Source organism: Anopheles funestus, chromosome 3RL (genome assembly GCF_943734845.2).
Source record: "Anopheles funestus chromosome 3RL, idAnoFuneDA-416_04, whole genome shotgun sequence".
Lineage (NCBI taxonomy): Eukaryota > Metazoa > Arthropoda > Insecta > Diptera > Culicidae > Anopheles > Anopheles funestus.
Window position 1 is genome coordinate 12,647,684 of NC_064599.1, and position 19,320 is coordinate 12,667,003.

General features: G+C 41.0%; 1 long non-coding RNA gene and 1 other non-coding gene across 2 annotated transcripts in view; one reads left to right on the forward strand and one right to left on the reverse strand.

The window, feature by feature from the left end:
- Positions 1 to 19,320, reverse strand: part of LOC125771505 (uncharacterized) — a 117,134-nt gene that overhangs the window by 87,390 nt on the left and 10,424 nt on the right. The window lies entirely within an intron of this gene.
- Positions 17,714 to 17,786, forward strand: Trnaa-agc (transfer RNA alanine (anticodon AGC)). The gene has a single exon. It is a non-coding gene; the product is annotated as a tRNA-Ala (tRNA).

Sequence of the window (19,320 nt, forward strand, 5' to 3'; positions counted from 1 at the left end):
CCGGAGCTGGTTCCGAAATCAAGAACTCCGGAGCTGGTTCCGAATCCACGGCTCCGGAGCCTTTTCCGACACAACTGTTCCTAAGCTGGTTAAGAACCAACGACTCCGGAGCCTTTTCCGAAACAACGACTCCGAAGCTGGTTCCGAACCCACGGCTCCGGAGCCTTTTCCGAAACAATGGCTCCGGAGCTGGTTCCGAACCCACGACTACGGAGCCTTTTTCAAACCAACTACTCCGGAGCCGATTCCGGAGTCAGTTACATTTCCAGAGCCGGTTCTGGAGTCGTAACTGTTGATGCGGGGCTGGCTACGGATTTTTAGCCGTTTTTTCCCATCACTATTGAAGATACCTCTTAATTCTCATCCACCTCAGAATCAGAAGAGCTAAATAAAAAAAACCCTCTTTAAGCTTTAAAGTTACACGAAGATAATTTTGTTCAGATCAAACCAGTCTCCGACAATCACCCCTCAAAAAAAACGCTTTCATACCATTCCTTATCTGCTTAGGCCACTTAAAGGCCACTTAAAGTACCATTACCAAAGTGTACCGAATGGATGGCAAAAACTCGAGCAATCTAACTTTAAACAGCATTACACGACTTTGATCGAAACACCACGGGAAAGTCCTCTTCCAAGCTGAAAATGTTGCCAAAGGTATTGCGGTTGAAGATGAACCGATGTCCCCTTCAAAAGGAGATGGCCGCACAGAATCAACACTCACCTAAAAACAGCTCGTTACCATTTCACTTAAAACTCTGCAACAGGATAGAGCGGACGATATGCCATCCTCGGGGATGAACGAGCAACACAGAATAAGCAGCACCGCGTTTTCCCCAAAAACTGGTCAAAGGGGTGGAGGCTGGAGACCTGCTTGCGATGGTCTGGGCAGGACAAAAATTACGGTTAAGAGAAAGAAAATCTCGCACGACAAATCCCAGCCGGAGCGTAACGGGCCAAAAACCGAAATTAGCATATTTCAAATTAGAAAAATTCATCACCAAATTCATTAAATCATCTTTCCTTTGCTTTAGTTGGGATTTTTTCTCTTTCTTTTTTTTTGTTTCGTTTGGAGCAATTCTTCCACCTTAGCGCCACGTGGTCGTTTGCGTCCGAGAGCCATACGCAAACCTGCAGAATGCTTCCCACGGCAAAATGGAACCAGATTTTCCCCAAAAAATATAGCGAGTGAATTGCTTGAGGCATTCAGCTGTTAATTTTTTTCTTCTTCGAGACCACGAGAAGAAACTTCAAACTAATCTTTTACTCTGGGTTTAAAAAAAATTGTTTCCCAGTACCAAGTCTATTATATTCCACGTGGCGCACACGTTCATTCTGTTTGGTAGTTCATAACTTTATGGAAAGTCCTTTTTTTGTTCCATTGCAACCTTTTTTGGGGGGAAGACGATTCATGCTTACGAAAAGAATGGCTGCGACGCGTTTGAAGATTATTCTGCGAACTTTTCTTCCCCGGGTTCTGAAGAGTTTGTGGAGCTCGTTTCGAGCCCCCAACCTCGATCGAATGCGACAAAATGCTTCCTTCGTCTGGTTGGTTCTGTGTATTTTTTTTAAAGAGGAAAATTTGTTTAAGTGTGTAAATTGGTGTAGAGGATAAGAAAAACAGGCCAGCAGGAACTAAAATATATCATCCCGCTGCAGTAACCTTAATCGTGCAGCTAAAGAGCAAACACCTTGTTTGTGGTGAAAATGCAACCAAGCCAACCAAGGGTGGTGTGGGAAAATTTAATGTAATTGTTTTTCCTGCTTTCTAGAGAGAGTTGGTCCTGCTTTTTGGGGGTGATATTTTGAGAAGGAAAATTACAAATTTCCTCTTCACTAGCCAGCTGTTACAGGCGAAAGAACGAACAAAAAATCCTTATTTTTCAAGAGTTTTAAAATAGAAAAAAACAAAAGGAACAAAAAAGTAAATCAGAAATATAAAAATTAATTGAAATCAAAATAAACCAATATTTCCGCCTCTTAAACAAGTACCTTCGAAACCCTTCTTAAGCTATACAAAACGGTACCGATTACTTCCGAATTTTGGCTTTTCAGCTTTTTTAATGTAACAACGTCCCAGCGGCTATAAAGGCGATACCGTAACAAATTACAATTCCATCTATTATTCATTCATGCAATGCTTTCAGTGGCCTTGCGCCACGGAACCATCATAACCGTAGCGAAACCGATAAAAATGTCTTCCAAGGCTAGCAGCCACAAACGGGCGAACAAAACGATCGCCCTCTTGCAGTGTGATGTCCGGTTTTGTAAAGGCTAAAAGCTAACAAAAAAAAAAAAACAAAACTCACAGAAACAACAACCAATACAACACACAATTCCACACAATCATCACGCTCTCAATGCGCAGTAATTTATCATCCACAGCTCGATCCTTTTGCCGGACCAAGTTGTTGGATTGTCCCGGAAAATCCTGTCTCCTTTTTTGTCCCCCGCTAGCGCGAATCCATCCGAAACGATTTCATCGACTAATGATCTTTTGATATCCCTTTGCGAAATCATGTAATACATAATAAATCTATCATGCCAGATTCTCAGGCATAGAATTGTGGCGCGTGGTTTGCTCGTGCTGCTCATCAATATTTTTTTTTTTTGCTTAGTGGAGGTCATTCGGTCACACGGAAGCCATCGATGGCCATCGGGCATTTTGATGGCGGAATGCAACGGTTGATTGCGATGGGCACACGGCGGCCAAGTCGTCGTCACCGTCAGTCACTTTTTTATTATTTCCCCATTAAGATGTTGCATTACGTTGCGCACGTCAAACGGTCCGTTCGATTACGTCTCGCGTTGGGCGAACCTTTCACTTCTTCACTAAACTAAAGGAGGAGGAATGATTATGCTTCGTTTCCTGTGCGATGGAAATGGAATGGGTCTCAAATATTACTCCATCATCTTTCCGGGCGTTAGTGTCATTATTGGGCTTACGATTCAATATTTTCTTCGTTTTTAGAATGGGCAAATCTTCCCCGATAACGATCGATCTCCATCAATCCTGTTTGAGGATGCGTTGAGGATATTGAAGAAATTTACGTCTAGATAAATTGATGGGATTTTGAGACACCAAATGTTCAACTTTTGCTGAGTGAGACGAACTCAAAATTTGTCTAAATTAATTTGAGATAAAAAAAATCATTCGTCTAACATCTCTCAAATTTATATCTGAGTAATTTTTTTCTGGAACTCCCATCCGATCATTCTTAATTAAATACTATTCATCCTAGTTGATTCTTGGATCACATTTAAAAACCCATGACAACTGTGGTTCCAATTTTTGACTCCCGCCGTCAAGTACCGAAATTTTGAAAACCATTCAAATATACGGTAACAATCAAAACATGCCCATGATCCTTATCACTTTGCCGCAAAATACAGCTCCACTAAAAAACCTTTATCCTTGTTAGCCGGATCCCTGTCAGCGAAGAGAAGAGAGAAAAACCTTTCCGCCTGTCTGACTTTTTGCCGCCCGGCTTTTGACGTCTCAATCTCACGCTAATTAATTAAACTCGTTTGAAAGTTCCCACGTCATCGTCACCGTCGTGTCAGTGACAGCAATTTCCCTCAGAGTTGGGATGGGTTTTTTTTTTTTGGTTTCGTTGTGTTCTGCCGCAGTTGCTAGGATGTACAACTCTGGCCTAAAAAGCCACAACGTGATGGAAATTCGATAGGTAGTGCCGCGGGATGCGGGTAAATATTTTGACATTTCACCATTGTGTTCGTCGAGCTGTCACGCGCGTACACGCGCGCGAGGTTTCGGCGGGTTTTTGTATGGGGTTGCGGGGCGAGCGAATTCCACTCGACATGCGACAACCAAAACCGACTAACACCGAACAAATCCGTTCATTCAAACACGGTGAAGCGTAAAGTGTTTGCGTGTGCGTGTTTGTTCGTCCTCGTCCATTGCGAGACGCGGCAGATAACAATACACTGCGACACCGCGGGAACACATTCATATATTAGGTGGTGTATATAGTTTTCCCGCCCGTATCTGTCACACGCCAACCATCCCTCTTTGCTGCTACTACGCATCAGTTACACCGCAATACACCAAAATCCGGGTGACACAAATGGCACAGCTTCCCCCTGGAGATTTTTTACCGATATAGACCCGCTTTTGTGAGAAGGGGAACCGTCAATTGCCACCTTCGAGCTGATGCCGATATTGGACGCGTGTTGTGTAATTTTAACAGCAAAACCTGCCCAATGCCTTTTGCCATTGAAATCTTCACACTTTTCGCGGGTGTTTCCAATGTTCCGATGACATGCGTCGATTGTGAACGAGCCCTCGTCGCTTGGTTTTTGGGCGAGTAGGCAAAGAAGCAATCGCCGGCAAATAAATAGGCCCGAGGACGGATGGTTGTTTGCAATAATTTTTATCATCTACTCCATAACTGGCGCGTGCTCTAGTTATTTATCTGAAGGCAAGCAATTTTTCTTCCCCGGGAACGTGTGTTTTATGTGAGTTCTGGAGGTTGTCTCTGCAGACAATAAAATCAAGTTTAATAGATGGCGAGAGAAGAAAAAAAAACAATCGAATTGGGAGTGAGATTTACCGTAAATGATCCTCTACTGTCCTCTGCTTTTGCTGATGATCGACAAACTTTGTCAATAAGGTTTTTTGGATTTAATGAACGCCTTAATTAAGGGAAAAGAACCATTCTGATGTATTGTTTTGGGAATTCTAAACGTCATTAGAACTCTTCGGAATCAACATCAGAATTTGGGGGAATTTATTCACTCAAGTACAAGAAATTTGTGTTTCCAAGTGTTTTTTTTTTTTGGTCCTCACAAGTATCCGTACTACTTAAGAAAATCCTCCACAAAAAAGACGAATGAAATACCGCGACACATCACAGCCATAGCAAACTATATTTCAAGTGCAGTGACACAGCTTAAGGGCCAAAGGACTCTTTCTTGAGAGTCCTGTTTTTCTCCACGACCCTCCTAAACCGATAAACCGGTGCCAAATAGTTTCACAGCTAAAAACGATGCTTCTTGGGCCCTCGTAAAACTGGAGCGTTTTTAGCCGAAACTGTCTTCCATGCCGGAAGAAGTCACAATCGAGACCATCAACAGCATTCATTCGGAACGATTTATTCTGTGTGAATTATTTTCATTTAGTCATGGTGACATCGCCAAACACGACCGTGGACACAACCATTGCGACAATATAAGGCAACAATGGCAACAAAAAAAAAAAAGCTTCCCTCCAATTCCCTTTCCACCGCGGAACGAAAGTGAATGTGACGTTTTTGTATCTTGATACAATTCTACTTGAACTCGTCGACGTAACGTGTTCCGTGCTATACTTTTTTTGCGTTTTTGCACGGGTAGGGCCCTTATGCCAAAGCCATCATTTATCCACCATCACCATTAGTGTCCTGCAGCACCGACACACATCACCCTCTGTATGCGAAACGGGCCAACGTTACGTCCGGAATTGGCCGGATGTTGTGCGGATGTTTATCTTCAGTTTTACGCGAATTCACCGCGGCTCATCCATCGCGAAAACGCGGCATTTACCGACATGGGTGGTGTGTTGATAAATGAAGCACGTTGCTAGTCGACGAGGGACGCCTAAAGTCCTAGCCAGCACGTCATACAACCAGAGGGCCACCACCGGCCAATGGTACGCGATTTAATCGTGTGAAAATTGTAATCTTTCACGAGCTGGATAAACATTTGCTCGCGTTACTTTGTGTGCTTGGACGATCGTTGTCGTTTTTGCTATTTTACGCCTGAACGAACCTGAACCCTGGCGAGTCCTGGCGAGTATTGTAGTGGGTGGAAGTTGTTTTTTTTTGTTCATTGCACAAATTTTGTTAGTAATATACACGCGTCTAAGAGACTTCAAATTTGCGTCTCTAAACAACCCTCAAACACACGTAAGCGGTCAAACAAATGGAAATTGAAAAAGGGGGAAAAAACTCGCAATTGCATTCCCGTGCATGATATGAAACATCTACCTCCTACCGGGGACTAGTGATGGGTAAATCCTCAATTTTATCCGGAGTCTGATTAATCTGGGTTTATAACCAACCAATGATAGTGTTAAAGAAAAAAATCCTTTTTTGATTTTTCAGGAAAATACGTAGGCGACACAGGAATTACTCCAGAGTCGACAGCGGTTTCGATTAAAGTTTCCAATTGGAATTAAAATCCTCAGTTGTCTCCAGAGTAATCCGAAGTAATCTGCAGCTGAATTCCCAGTAAGCTTCGATGTTGAATCAGGAGTTAAAATCGGAGATTACTCTGGATTCAGCTCCGGAGTCAACTCTGGAGTAATCCAAATTCAGCTACGGAGTAATCCGGAGTCAACTCTGGAGTGAACTAAGAATTCTTTTCTGGAGATGAATCCGGTTTTTGTACGTCGGAGTTGAAGCAGTTTGAAGAATCCACTCCGGAGTTCCCACCACTACTGGGAACTTCCTCCGGAGGTGATTGAAGAAATAGAAAAACCCCTTTTTTATTGCATCCTTTTTTCCGCTTTATTGACATTAGCTTGATCGATGGAGCGAATTAGAAAGTATACACGCGAGGCTCGTTGGGTAAAACTAAACCCTAAACTAAAGCCAATCGTTTCCAGCTCAAACCCTTCTTTCGTCACGTGATGGAAAAAGAGAGATTTAATTTAAAATCATCCGATACGCATATTACCTTAAGGGGTCAGTAGGAAGGAAACCCGAGTTTCGAGGAGTTAAGAAAAAGGGGTTTTCAATCTTTTAAATCGTCATCGATAGGAACCGTAATTTTGGGATCGATTTTCTGGCTACTTCAGCACAAGAAATGGATTCCAAGAATGGAATGTTTATTATTGTGCTTTTTTTTATTTTACTTTTGATCAAAAATTTTCTTCTTTCATGAAAAAAAAACGCGCACAGTACTCTTACATTAAATAAAGTCACTAAATTATGACATAAGAATAGGTAGTTATTTAATGTCTTAAATGGCACGTTTCTTTGAAAGACATCCCGCGGTGTAACCGACCCACCGTAGGCACACGACCACTCTCGGTGGCCACTACAAACACATTTGTTACCAATGCTTCCGTAGGCAAAACGCACCAAAAAAAGGGATCAATTTCTCTAACATCTTAAGTAAAAGTCACTGTCCTTAAAACCAGCGGCTTAGTGCCTGTTCATTCCACTGTCCACAAGCATCAAAACCATTATTGGTGATCTAACTTTTTTTATATGGCATCCCTATCACAAGGAAGGGTGTTTCCGGTTGGTTCCGGTATTTTTTCTCCTCTTTCTCTCTCTCTCTCTTTTTTGTGTGTTAACTTCTCCCACTTACAGACATTTTTATGAATCGACACTAGCGCAGGAAGGGAAAGCAAATAAACATTCCCAATTCCGAAGGGGTCATCGGTTATGAGTGTATGAACCCATCAACCCCTGTTTATTATGTTCATTTATCTGTTTATGCTTCTCGTCATACACAAAAAAGGAAGTGAAAGAAAAAACTGATACATCGGAACCCTCTTATCCCTTATCCCGGAGGGTGTCCCGTTTGTATCCTTCCGTCCTTTGGATGTGTGTATTTCTTTAAAATAAATGTGTTTCCCGTTTGAGGTTTCCCTTTCCAGCTTTTCCCATTTTTCCGTATTTTCCGTAACAGCGTAACAATTTAAAAACACATTCCGCTTCAACTTTCGACACGACATCTCCAGGGTATTGTTAGGGATGAAAACCATTTCACTAAACATTTTGCTTATTTGGGAGGGTAAGAGGGAAGGGGGTAGGAGGAGGAGGGAACATCAAATTAGGAGAATTGAAATATATCAATAAATATCCCTTATTAAGCATTTAATTTCATTACCCTCACCGTTCAAAAGACCCAGCATCTTGCATTTTTCAAACATTCTCAGTAAGAATTGGAGTTTGTGGACATCCCCAGTTGTTGTGAAAGTTCGTTAAGGGATAATTCAAATTTTGAGTAATTGAGTAACAATTGATAACGTTTTTTTTTTTGAGAACTCTGATCCAAAACTGCAATTTGAGCAATAAAAAATCGAAACAATATTTAAATAGATCGGAAAATCTGTCTAACTTACTAACTCCATTAACTTCTCTTTTGACTTCTATCTTAGCGTCATCCTGATAGCGTTACGTAATAGCTCAACGACCCCTTAATGTATAAAAGGAAGAAACATGTCCAACAAATCCTTCTACAACTAAAAAGTACATTTCATTAATTTTCCAATTTTCCCTTTTGCCGTAGAATCTAGAACACAATCTGTCCACTACAGCCGGTGCCGACATTAGTTACATCAATGAAGAAGGAACTGTCAAAAACCAAACCGAAAAAACCCCACACTTGATGAAACTGTCAACCAAACTAGCTCATCAACCTGATCAACCCGAAAGTCCTGACTATTTCCACAGTCGGCGGTCTTTTCCTTGTAACCAACGATAGCCCAAAATGTGCCAAAAGTTCCTAATTTGTTGTGGCCGATGTTGTCACCGAATTCGTTTCGGTTCGGTTTCACCTCACCGCCACAAAACCGGCCAACTAAATGCCAATTCGGCTTCCATTTCTGGCTTCCTGGACAAGTTTCGGGCAACTCAGCAGCCGACCAAAAAAAAAAGGGTTGTCCGTGGGCTCGTTCCATCTGTGTGGTGGCTGTGGTTGACTTTCCCTACGAGTCCGGGACTTTGAATTCCTAATGAAATTGGATTTCGAATGTGAAGGGGGAAACAACCAGAACACAGATCGTTTCTCGCTGTGTCGTGGTTCTATCGGTAGTCTCTGTTGCGGCACAGCTGTGTACGGTTTCGGTTTGGACAAATCGGAGTCACTTGTCATTCGATAATGGACTGCTAATTGGGCCGACGACGGTGCGAGGTTTTGCCCTAAGGAAGGACCGTTTTGACTCGTTTGCATGATTGTTTGCGGTAAGGAATATTGGCTTTTTGAGGGGGAAGTGGGCCAGAGAGAGAGAGATAAATGGAAGTTTATTGATTTGCTTCGAGAATTCACATTCGTTGTTGCTTTGCAATTTAGTTATAATTTGGCGAAAATAAGTCATTTCTGTCATCAATCCTTTTCATTATATTAAAGTTTCAAAATGATCGAATTGAAACGGCAACAGAGTAACTTAAACTGCTCTTAATTTTAATCCAAACGTCTTCTTGATTACATTACAGTATTTTTTAATTGTTCTTTATAAGTTAAGTAAAAAAATCTGGTATTTTTCTATTGTATATTCTCGAAGCTTAAGCCTAAAAATTACATTTCGGAAAACACATTTTATTCAAAAACGACGTATTTCAAACAAATTCTCAGACTCTTTAGAACTCATAATTTCTCACAGCTTTTGGAAATCCTAGGACAGATTGTCTTAAAGTTTGCAAAAATTTTTCTCTACTCACTTCTACAGAGCTTTTATTTATACAAATTGTTTCGTTTTATTTTAGTGGTAAAATAATGGTTAATTTTCAACTAAATATTATCAATTTCTTATACATTTAAACTCTTAAAATTATTCTTGCATCATTGCTAGTTTACAGTGTCTTCTTTAATGATACTTTTAAATTTTTGTATTAAAAATTCATACCCAAATATTCCGAGTATTGCAATCTATCCTGTTTTACTATGTTCTGAAGAAAGTCTTTTTAAATTTTTAAGCAATTTTGAATTTTTAATTAATCTTTTTTGTCTTTTAAAGCAACACTTCCTGACCGTTCCACAGGAATTTTAAAAACATTGTCGTTTCGGTCTTCTGAATCGGTCTCTCGCCTTAGCAATTCTCTCGAACAATATTGATCACTGTCTTCGATCGATAAACATTAAACGGGCCTCAGTATGTCTCCTACATACAAGGCAATGATCAAAGCATTTAAAGACAAACGATTCCATCCAAATAGGGAAAACTCACAAACCCTCCTAAAGTGCACGCGTCCGGCGCAAAATAAAAAGAACCAAATACAACACACCAGAAGCGCAACAGTATCGAAACTTTCACCAACTGTCACACAAATTCGGTAGCGTGTGCCTGGAAGGACAAGGCAATGAAGAATAAAATAAAAAAAAATCCAACCAAAATGCAACATTTGCATAATTTCTTAACGCACGACTGGCGCAATTCTGTCACCATGATCCTACCCGGGGTTTTCCCATTCTCCCGAATCATCCGTCACCTGCTGGTTGAAGCTTATTTTTAAATCGACGACAACAGCGTCGGACAAAAAAGCAATAAATTTGTTGCCAAACCGTCCGCGGTTTTTCTGGTTCTCCCGGATGTTGGTCCACTCGGATCGGCCGTCGGTCAACTTCCCGAGGAAAACAAAAAAACAGGGCGGTTGATGGAAAGTCCTCCCGTTTGTGTCTGGCAAGAAGACAAAACCCTCCCTTCCTCCCGGGGGGTTGCTGACAGGGACTATATTCTCCGCCACAGAATGTAGGCCCCCTCGTACCGGGAACAATAAGGCACAATGTTTAAAGAGCCATGGAAAACGTGGGTTTTTTTTCTCCTTCGCCCTTGTTCTATGTTGGCTTTTCCTCTTCCGGGTTTCCCTTTGTTTCCGGGGGACTTTTCTCACAAAATCAATGCATTATTAGCATATTTAATTGAAATAACGAAATCCAAGACACTTTAAGGGAAAATGAAAAATCGTGCAAACACACCGAAAAGTCATCCATCGGGAAAAGGACCCGATTTTTGGCGCGAGAGACGCGCTTTTTTTTTTGCTGAAACCCCGTGAAAGGACGTTCAGTTCTTGTTTATCCAACGGTTGGGGGGTGTTGGAGGAAGGGAACGAAAAAAGGGTAACCTTTCACTAGTACTAGGCAGGCAGTTCCTGCTGGACGAAAACCTTTCAATCAACCATACAAATCGCTGACAAAGCGAGGTTTCGCACAACGAACGAACGAGCGGATTTCTATTCAAATCCATTTCGCCGGAACGCGCCGGCGGAAAATCGCACCAAAGTATGAGATGAGTTTTTCCTGGCGAGCAAGGAAAAACCGACCACCGACCATTTCATGGAAGGAAGCCAAGTAATTTTCACTCCAATTCAAACGATGTTCGTATTTTAATTTTCATATTTGTGCCCATTGTCCACTGGTTTTGTGTGAAGATTGAAGCATTTAGAGGTCGGAAAATTGGTTCAATCCACCCAAAAGGGAGGTTTAGATTTATGAAGCAGATTTAATTTATAATAAATCAATAAATTTATAGAAATAAAATAATGAAATCTTGCATTTATTTTATATATAAACCCTTTAATTTTCCTAATTGAAAATTTTCCCCAAAATTTCCATTTTTCTCGAATTTTTTCGAATCTCTATTTTGATAAATAGTTTAACCATAGCGTTAAAAACCTGACTCCCTGCACCGGAGGGAAAACCCTCCCCCCTTCCAATTACCTACACAAAATCCCGCACAGATTATTATCAATTTTCCGCCAATTTAAAACTCTGAATATGTCTCGTCAGAGTTCACTAGGCGCACAAGGTGTTGAACCGGTTCCAAGCTCGAGAAAGGACACTGTACGACATTTTTTTGCTGTTTTCTCTCCTTTCTGACAAAAACCCCCATTTTTGCATCCATTTTGCTGTACTACGACTATTGGTCCCTTCGGGGAAAATGTTTTCCACGCTTGAGGACACGCTTTGAATGCCTTTACATGAAAAACCCCGACATCAAGTGCGTTGTGCCAGAAGTCTGTGCGCTGTCCGGACCGACCGGGTTTGGATTCCTTTGATTTGGTTGAAGGAAAATTTCCACTTCATGGCTTACTATGGAATGGAAAATTTCTATATCTATAGAGTGACAGAGTGGAAAACCGTTAGCGCGGGAATTCATAAAAATTTTAACTACATTCTAATCGTCAACTTGTATGTGCTTTGATGTGGTTAAACGGATCATAAACATGTGATGATTTCCATTCTATCATTTAGAGAGAATGCGAAAAATGCGTCCCCTATCCGTTTTTCCAGAGCTCGTACCGACAAAACTCGACCAAACCAAACATTCGAGTGGGCGGTTCTATCGAGTGCCCATCAACGGTCCTGCATTCATTGACGGCGCCCAAGGGGTGATTAATTTCACTCATTATCCAACGCGTCACCCGAATCGCGCTACGGTTCGATGCTTCAGCTAAGTGCACTCTCGTCAACGGCCATCCAATCCCTCGGGTCCGGGCTCATTATTTTGCGTCCCAATTTTTCTTTTCCCCCTTTGTCCCCGTACACGATTAGAGCGAATAGGACCGACCGGCGGAATGCAGCAATTATTCGTTTCGTCACCAGAAACGATGGAACAAAACATTACCAAACGTTAGTCGGATCTATCGGTCGAGTTTTTTTTTTGGAGTGTAGTGCCGAGAAGTGCACACTTGCCCGCTGAGTGTCTCATTAGATGGAAGCGGGGTTTCGAGTGGTGCCCGAAACCATTATGATTTCTCCATCTTGATTTTCCGTCGTTCAGCTACGTTAGTTGTGTAAAGAGAAGGAAAGGGAAACATAATCCTCTCCAGTAACATAAAGCTTACAAAATGGTTTCCAATTCCCTATGTTGTACCTTAACTCATAAGTTTCATTACTTTTCATTTACGTTTCGCTTCATTTAATTTTTTTTTTCTTCTAACCGTTATTAAAACGTCCGTGTTTGTAAGAAAATTGTTTCCCTTCATTCGGAGCATTTTTAAAACAATTGCCTAATAGAAGTAGGCGTGTATTTAATTTTGAAATCGAAAAAGATCGTTACACAGCGTTCAATTCCGTTAATTGGATATGTGTGTAATGATCCGGAAATCGAGACAAGCTTTCGTACAATTTTCCAACTCGTGTTATTTAATTTTGTTTTTGTTTTTTCAAAACAATCTTTAAAACCCACTGAAGGATATTTAAAACAATATCAAAAAAGGCATTTAAATTAAAATTAAAATACTCTACAAGCTCAGTGGTTGGTTTTTACCTTCACAATCTATCTATTCGGCAGGTGGATCACTTTCCCATCTCGTCTGCAAATTTCCACCCCCCCGTATAGCAATATTATTAATGAAATAAATTCATGGGAAATATATGCTCCACAGAATCCAATCAATCTCCCTTAATAGATGGATTGTGGTTTCCATTTCTCCGGCTTTCCCCACCTCCAATACGCCCTATTCCAAGGGGTTCGTTGCTTATCGTGCAAGATGAAAAAAAAGTCCACCAGAGAAGGAAGGCGAAAAAAACACGCAATTCTGCTACTCTCGTGTGAAACAGATCACACGTGTAGATATGTGTGTGTGGGGGTAGGTTTTTTCTTGATTTCTACCATTAAACTCCTCTATAACTAGAACCGAGCAAATGGCAAGCAAAGCAAACCGTCTGTTTTATTATCCTAGAAAATGAAAACGATAGATAAATTGGATTCTGGCCGCTGCCAATCCCAAACCATCCCTCACCAAAAAAAAAAACCCAGCAAGACATCGACGGACGAACGGAAGATAACGAACGATTTCGGAATTGATAGCGAAGGGCAACCGACAGGTCCTGTGTGCTACTGGTTGGTTTGAGTTTTTTTTTCTTCCTTTTTTTCGTCCTTTGCCCGATAAATAACAAGATCGAACGAGATATCGAAAACGCGACCAAGATAACAGTGGACCGGTACTCGAGGTGGGGGGTTTTTTGTGTTGGTTTTCAATTCGTTTTTTAAATATAAATGCAGATTAGAGACTCGGGAAAATTTGTTCCCTCCCCGTACCGGTGTAGTTGCACACGTGCTCAGGTTAGAATTCACTTTTTACAAGCACAAATTTGACTCTTCCTTGAGACGCCAAAAATGTCTGAGGAAAAGACGGGGGTGGGGGTGGGAGATGAGGTACTTTTTCCCATTTTCCACCAAATTATTCTAACGATATGGGCACGTCACAGGAACGGAATACATGCAAAATGTCTTCCAATTTTTTTTTTTTCGTTTGTTACCGCCATCGAAAGACGCCAGTTCCAAGCGACACGTTTGCCTGAATTTGAAAGTTTATTTACTCAGCTTTCGGTGCATGCGAATAACTGTGCCAAAAGAAGCCTTCGGGGTTGGGGAGGGAGGCCACCAATTTCAATACATCATTATTCCACCCGATCGGCGGCAGCATAATGAAACTTCTGATGAGCTTCTCGCTTGCCCGCGATGCGCTTCATGCGCACTGATGGTATCGTTTGAAGCTTGCCGGCGGACTCTTGCGGGACTACATACGACATGTGCGACTATAAGCCCGCCGATAGCGTATCAGGTGCGCGTTCTTTCCTTTCGTTGATCGACACGTTTCTTTTTTTTCACCACCACCTTTTTCCACTGGGTGGTCTTTATATCTGCCTGCGCACATGGGGGCACCATCCCTAGTTCTCGCCTGTTTTTTTCCTGTTTCTTATTATTATTGCTTTAGCAAGAGCAAATTGTACATCTTCAGACTGCTGCTCCCCATCTGGAGTGCTAAAGCACTAGAAAAGGAAAAAAGGGCAGCATGTGTAGGGGTTGGGAATGGGGTGGACATTTGCAATCTAAATCATTGTTTGGTCCGCCACACACGCACACATCATGCACTCGGGTAAATATTCTTTTACTCCTCTATACGATTTACATATTATTGGACTAAAGCGCTAAAGATGACACGTCGTTCCGCCCGGTGAGTTCTTTTCGTTCCGGTAAGGGTGATGTTGCGTGTTGCCACCTACATACATCTCTCTACCAGCCACACGGAAGCTGCAGGAAGAGATCAAAAGAAGCTACCACAGCCAACTATTGCCAACACAGCCGGCTGCCGGTGCTCAAAGGCAAGGAAATAACGGCAAATATCGTTTGATCATGCAATCGTAAGAAAACAAGGCGGAAAACTTCGTCGCCGGTAGTTACGGTTAAGGTGAAAGAACATTATTTTCCTAGAAGAAGTAGTGATTATATTGTAGACGATAACACGAGATAGATAAAGGGATTTTTTATAGTAAAATAGATATTAAGTTCTAAATAAACAAGTTAAAAAGGTTTTTGTTCCAAAATTGAGGAAAATATTTTCGCCATGTAATCGGAATGTTTGCTACAGAAGATCAGTTTGGATGAGTTGAGATCCAAAGAACCAATAAAATCAAGCAATAATTATAAGCTTTTTTAAGAATATAAACAAAATTTTAAACAAACTTCAACCAATTTTCCTAATTTCAGACTTACTGTATCTTACATCGGGCCGCTCATTACAACACGAAGAAAATTAATATAATCTAATCTATTTACTTTTCTATTTTATTCCATTCTATTCTATTCTTTTCTATTTCATTCTATTCTATTCTATTCTATTCTATTCTATTCTATTCTATTAAAATTCTATTTCCTTTCTTGTTGGTTGTTTCTATTACCTAGTTAACGCTATTATAATGTTCTTGTTGTGTAAATTCATAATTAGATTCAAATTAAAAATACTATCATTTGTTGTTTGTACTATTTGGTTCTTAAATGATAGTTTGAATCACTCTTTCAATTCTTCTTTGTTGTTCCAGTTCCAGTAGTATTTTTTAGTTTGGTTATTTAATCCTTTCTTTTAACAAGCTTGCTTTTATATTTTTATTTTGTTATTATCTTTTGTTTGTTATTATCTTTACAATTTAGTTTTGTTTTATCTATTTTTGTGTATTATTTGTGTAAGCTTAAGTTTGGCTTATTATGTTTTATTGTTATCTTTTTGATTTATTTTTGTTTTATTGTTATCTTTTTTGTTCTATCTACAAATATTTCTTTTTTTAACTATTTGGTAACGTTTTCTTATTGTCTTTTACATCCTTTTTTTCTCTTTACTTACCTTTGCGTAATTCTTCATGGTATTTATTTAAATAATGCTGCTTGACTTAGAATTTCCCTAATTTACGCTTTCCCCTTCTCAGGATAAAGTCCGCTTAAAGACTCATCCACTTTATTATCAGTCTGCTAATGATGCGCACATTTTAGCTACATTTCATTAACATAAGCCCCAAACTTCCATCCCTCTAGCAGCTACTGATCATGCTGTTGCATAACATTTCGTTGCTATGTATTTTTCCTTTTATTTTACTCTCTTACTAGCTGAACTAGCAGATGGTTGGCATCGTTGGCTCCTGGCCTGTGGAGTTATCTTGCTCCAGAACCATGCTGTTAGAAGCTGTTTTGTATGTTTTACCTTTGCAAGATCGGTCGGCTTGGATGAAAGCAAGAAGCATATTAATTAATTCCAGATGTACGGGTTTTGTCCACCTTCGCTGTACATGCGGACGTGTTAGGTTTGACGTGGATAGGAAAAAGGTGTTTTCTTTGCTATAGGACGTGTGGTTGTTGTTCAAATAGGTGAAATACAAAAAGAAAAAAACGGAAGACTCTCTGCAGTCTTATCTCGAAATTCTAATGGACCCGTTAGTTCCAATGAAAGAAAACATGGATGTAGACCAAAAATATCCACATCGTAGACTACTTTTAAGTAGCAACATTTGCCACTCTTTCTTAAAAGATCATCCAAAGGAGAGAGGAAAAAAGATCTAATATTTTATAAATACTTCTTTTAAAATTACACTTAGTTCAGACAGACATTCCTACAAGAATATATTTTTTTATCCCATCCGAATCATCTACAAATGCTGTTCGTGAACACAGCAAGGACATACCGACAGGCTGTATGCATAGAAATGGCAACGAATTTATTTATTTCCTACATACGTTTTTGTGAACGTCCCGGAACAGGAACCGGACTACACTTCCTGCATGGCTCTATTTAAAACAGTTTCCCTATTTTCCTCCTCCAAAACTACCAAAACACACAAACCTGTGAAGTCTGCTAATGACTTTAGCATCATGTCAGCTCCCATTAGCACGGTCTCTTCCCCATCGAAAACACACTCTCTCTCCAGGTCGGTGTTCCCTTGTTTGCATAGCCTTTTGTACCATTATCTCGACATTTCTGGTTTCCTTTTCTGCTTGTTGTTTTTTTCACATTTTCTTTGCTTTAATTTTAATTATTCCTCGATGCTCATTTGCAAATCCCTTACGATGCCAAGGCCCGACAAGACGAAACCACGGTCCAGCTTAGTACCTTCGGGCTGTCTCTGGTCTGTGGTTTATTAGTGCAAACCCGAAAGGTCGAATGGTTTGTCAGACCGAACGCTACACGTCCCGTGTCCGTCGGGAATTTAGCGACTGTTTTATTTATTGCACAAGGGCCCGCGCAAAGGAAGTGACCGGAAATGTTTGGAAGGTCCGAAAACAAACGATTCCGATAGCATCGTTCTTCCGATTAGTGTAAGCAAAATTTGTTACCCATTTGTTAGCTCTTTGTCAGGTATGTGGTGCGTAGTCTTTATCTGGGCTCCAAATTAATTCCATGATAAGAAGTAGAGTATATTGCTTTTAAAAACATGTTTATTTTACTGTACATTCGATGCTTATTAATACAACTTCTTCAACACATCCCCTTCCTCTCGGTCAGTCTGATCGTTTTTGGGTTAAAAATAAATTTTAAAACATCACGTTCACGGCGTAAAATGCTCTCCCACCCTTTCACCGAGAACTGACCACTGAGCAAGTCTGGGCAAAAATAGATATCACGTTCACGCGAACGCCGCCGGGCTTTTGTTGGTGCGTGCGACATTTATCAGCCGGTCGTGATGACTTTCACCGTGCGGCTTGAGGTTGCTATACTGACCAAGGTGAATTGCTTCGATATTGTAGCTATAGTAACAGTGATCTTAGCACCAAGGGGGTGTAGCTCAGATGGTAGAGCGCTCGCTTAGCATGTGAGAGGTACCGGGATCGATACCCGGCATCTCCAAATTTCCATTAGGAAAGGATTCTCTTTTTTTAATAAGAAAATTTTCCTTTCATAGAATATATGTTTCATATAAAAATATAAAAAAAATCTCTTATTATCATAGGTAACAACATTTCCATCGGTACAGATAAATATCAAAATCCCAAAAATCCTCATCAGTAACATCATCTTTCTCAAGTACCGAATCCTCTAACACACAGCACGGGTTCGCCTGAAGGGGGACAAAGGGCGACCAAAAGATCATTTTGAGCAAGAAAAATAGACAGTGACACTAACAAACTTTTGCTCCCATCCTCACATCCGTTCCACCCCAAAATGGGACATCTTGAAGGGCGGATTTTCCTAGTGCAGAAGACACGCAAACGATGTCCTTCCCCCGGAACAGGTTTTCCTTCCAAACTTCACTCGTCTGTCACTGATGGGAACGATAAAAAAGAAGAGTCCTTGTTGCGGTTTTGATGCGTTCTTTTTATTTTGCCACACTGGTTTTTGTTTTCTTTCTGCTGCTCGTTTTGTTTTCTCCCCGGAGGACGGAGAGCACGGGAGGACACGAGAAAACCTACGCGCGGAGCAACATCAATTTACGCCACAAACGATTTATCTCCCACCGGGATAGAGTGGGCAAAAACACACGGAAAAAAAAATGCGAAAATCATGATCCCGAGTAGCATGTTTTTCCACCGAACTCTGGCAAGTTCCGACGGTGAATCTCCGGTGTCTGATCTTACGCTGGAAATGATGTCCATCGACAAACACCATATCACCACCACGTCATCTTCAGCCTTAATCCTTGGGATATTTCCACCGTCCCGTCTGTCCCGTGTACGACCTACCCGGGCGGGTAAGGATGAGAGATGAGAGCTTTGATTTATTTTCCATTGACCACCAAAGCGCCATTACTGTCATAAAAATACAATTTCCCAAGTTTTGCTACGTTCGTAACGGGCGATGGCTTTATGTGGCGTGTGTCAATGACTTTGGATTTGCTTCTCGGTAAGACTCAACCGCTCGGATCAACGATGAAACACGGCGTGATGAGACATCGATGAGACACACCAACGGTGTGTAAATGTGAAAAGACATGTATCACGGCTAGAAGAACCACTCCGGGGTTGGGGTTTGGCGATTGGAAACATAAAAATCATCCTCCCGGAGAGAACTGACAACCTCTTACGCATCCTGACCAGGAGGGCCAGGGCAGATTGTCAGATGTGTCATCCTTCTTTATTGACACCATATATAATCGGTCATGCTCGGTTCAGTTGGCGAACAGCGATTTAACAGCGAGGGAGTGAAAAGATGCGGACTGACAAGTGGATCAGCTTGTCCGTTTGCTTAAAGTTTGAACCTGATGCCGTGCCGGGGAGGTATTTGTACGGTTCATTAAACTTTAGATTATTGTAAACTGTCGCTGCTGAAAGGAAGATAGACGTTTGGAGTCGTGTGTTGTGAAGGAATGATGTCTTTAAAGCTCTGTGTCCAACTTCTTCGATTTATGTCTTGATCGAATTGGATGGTTTGCTTCCCTGATGTT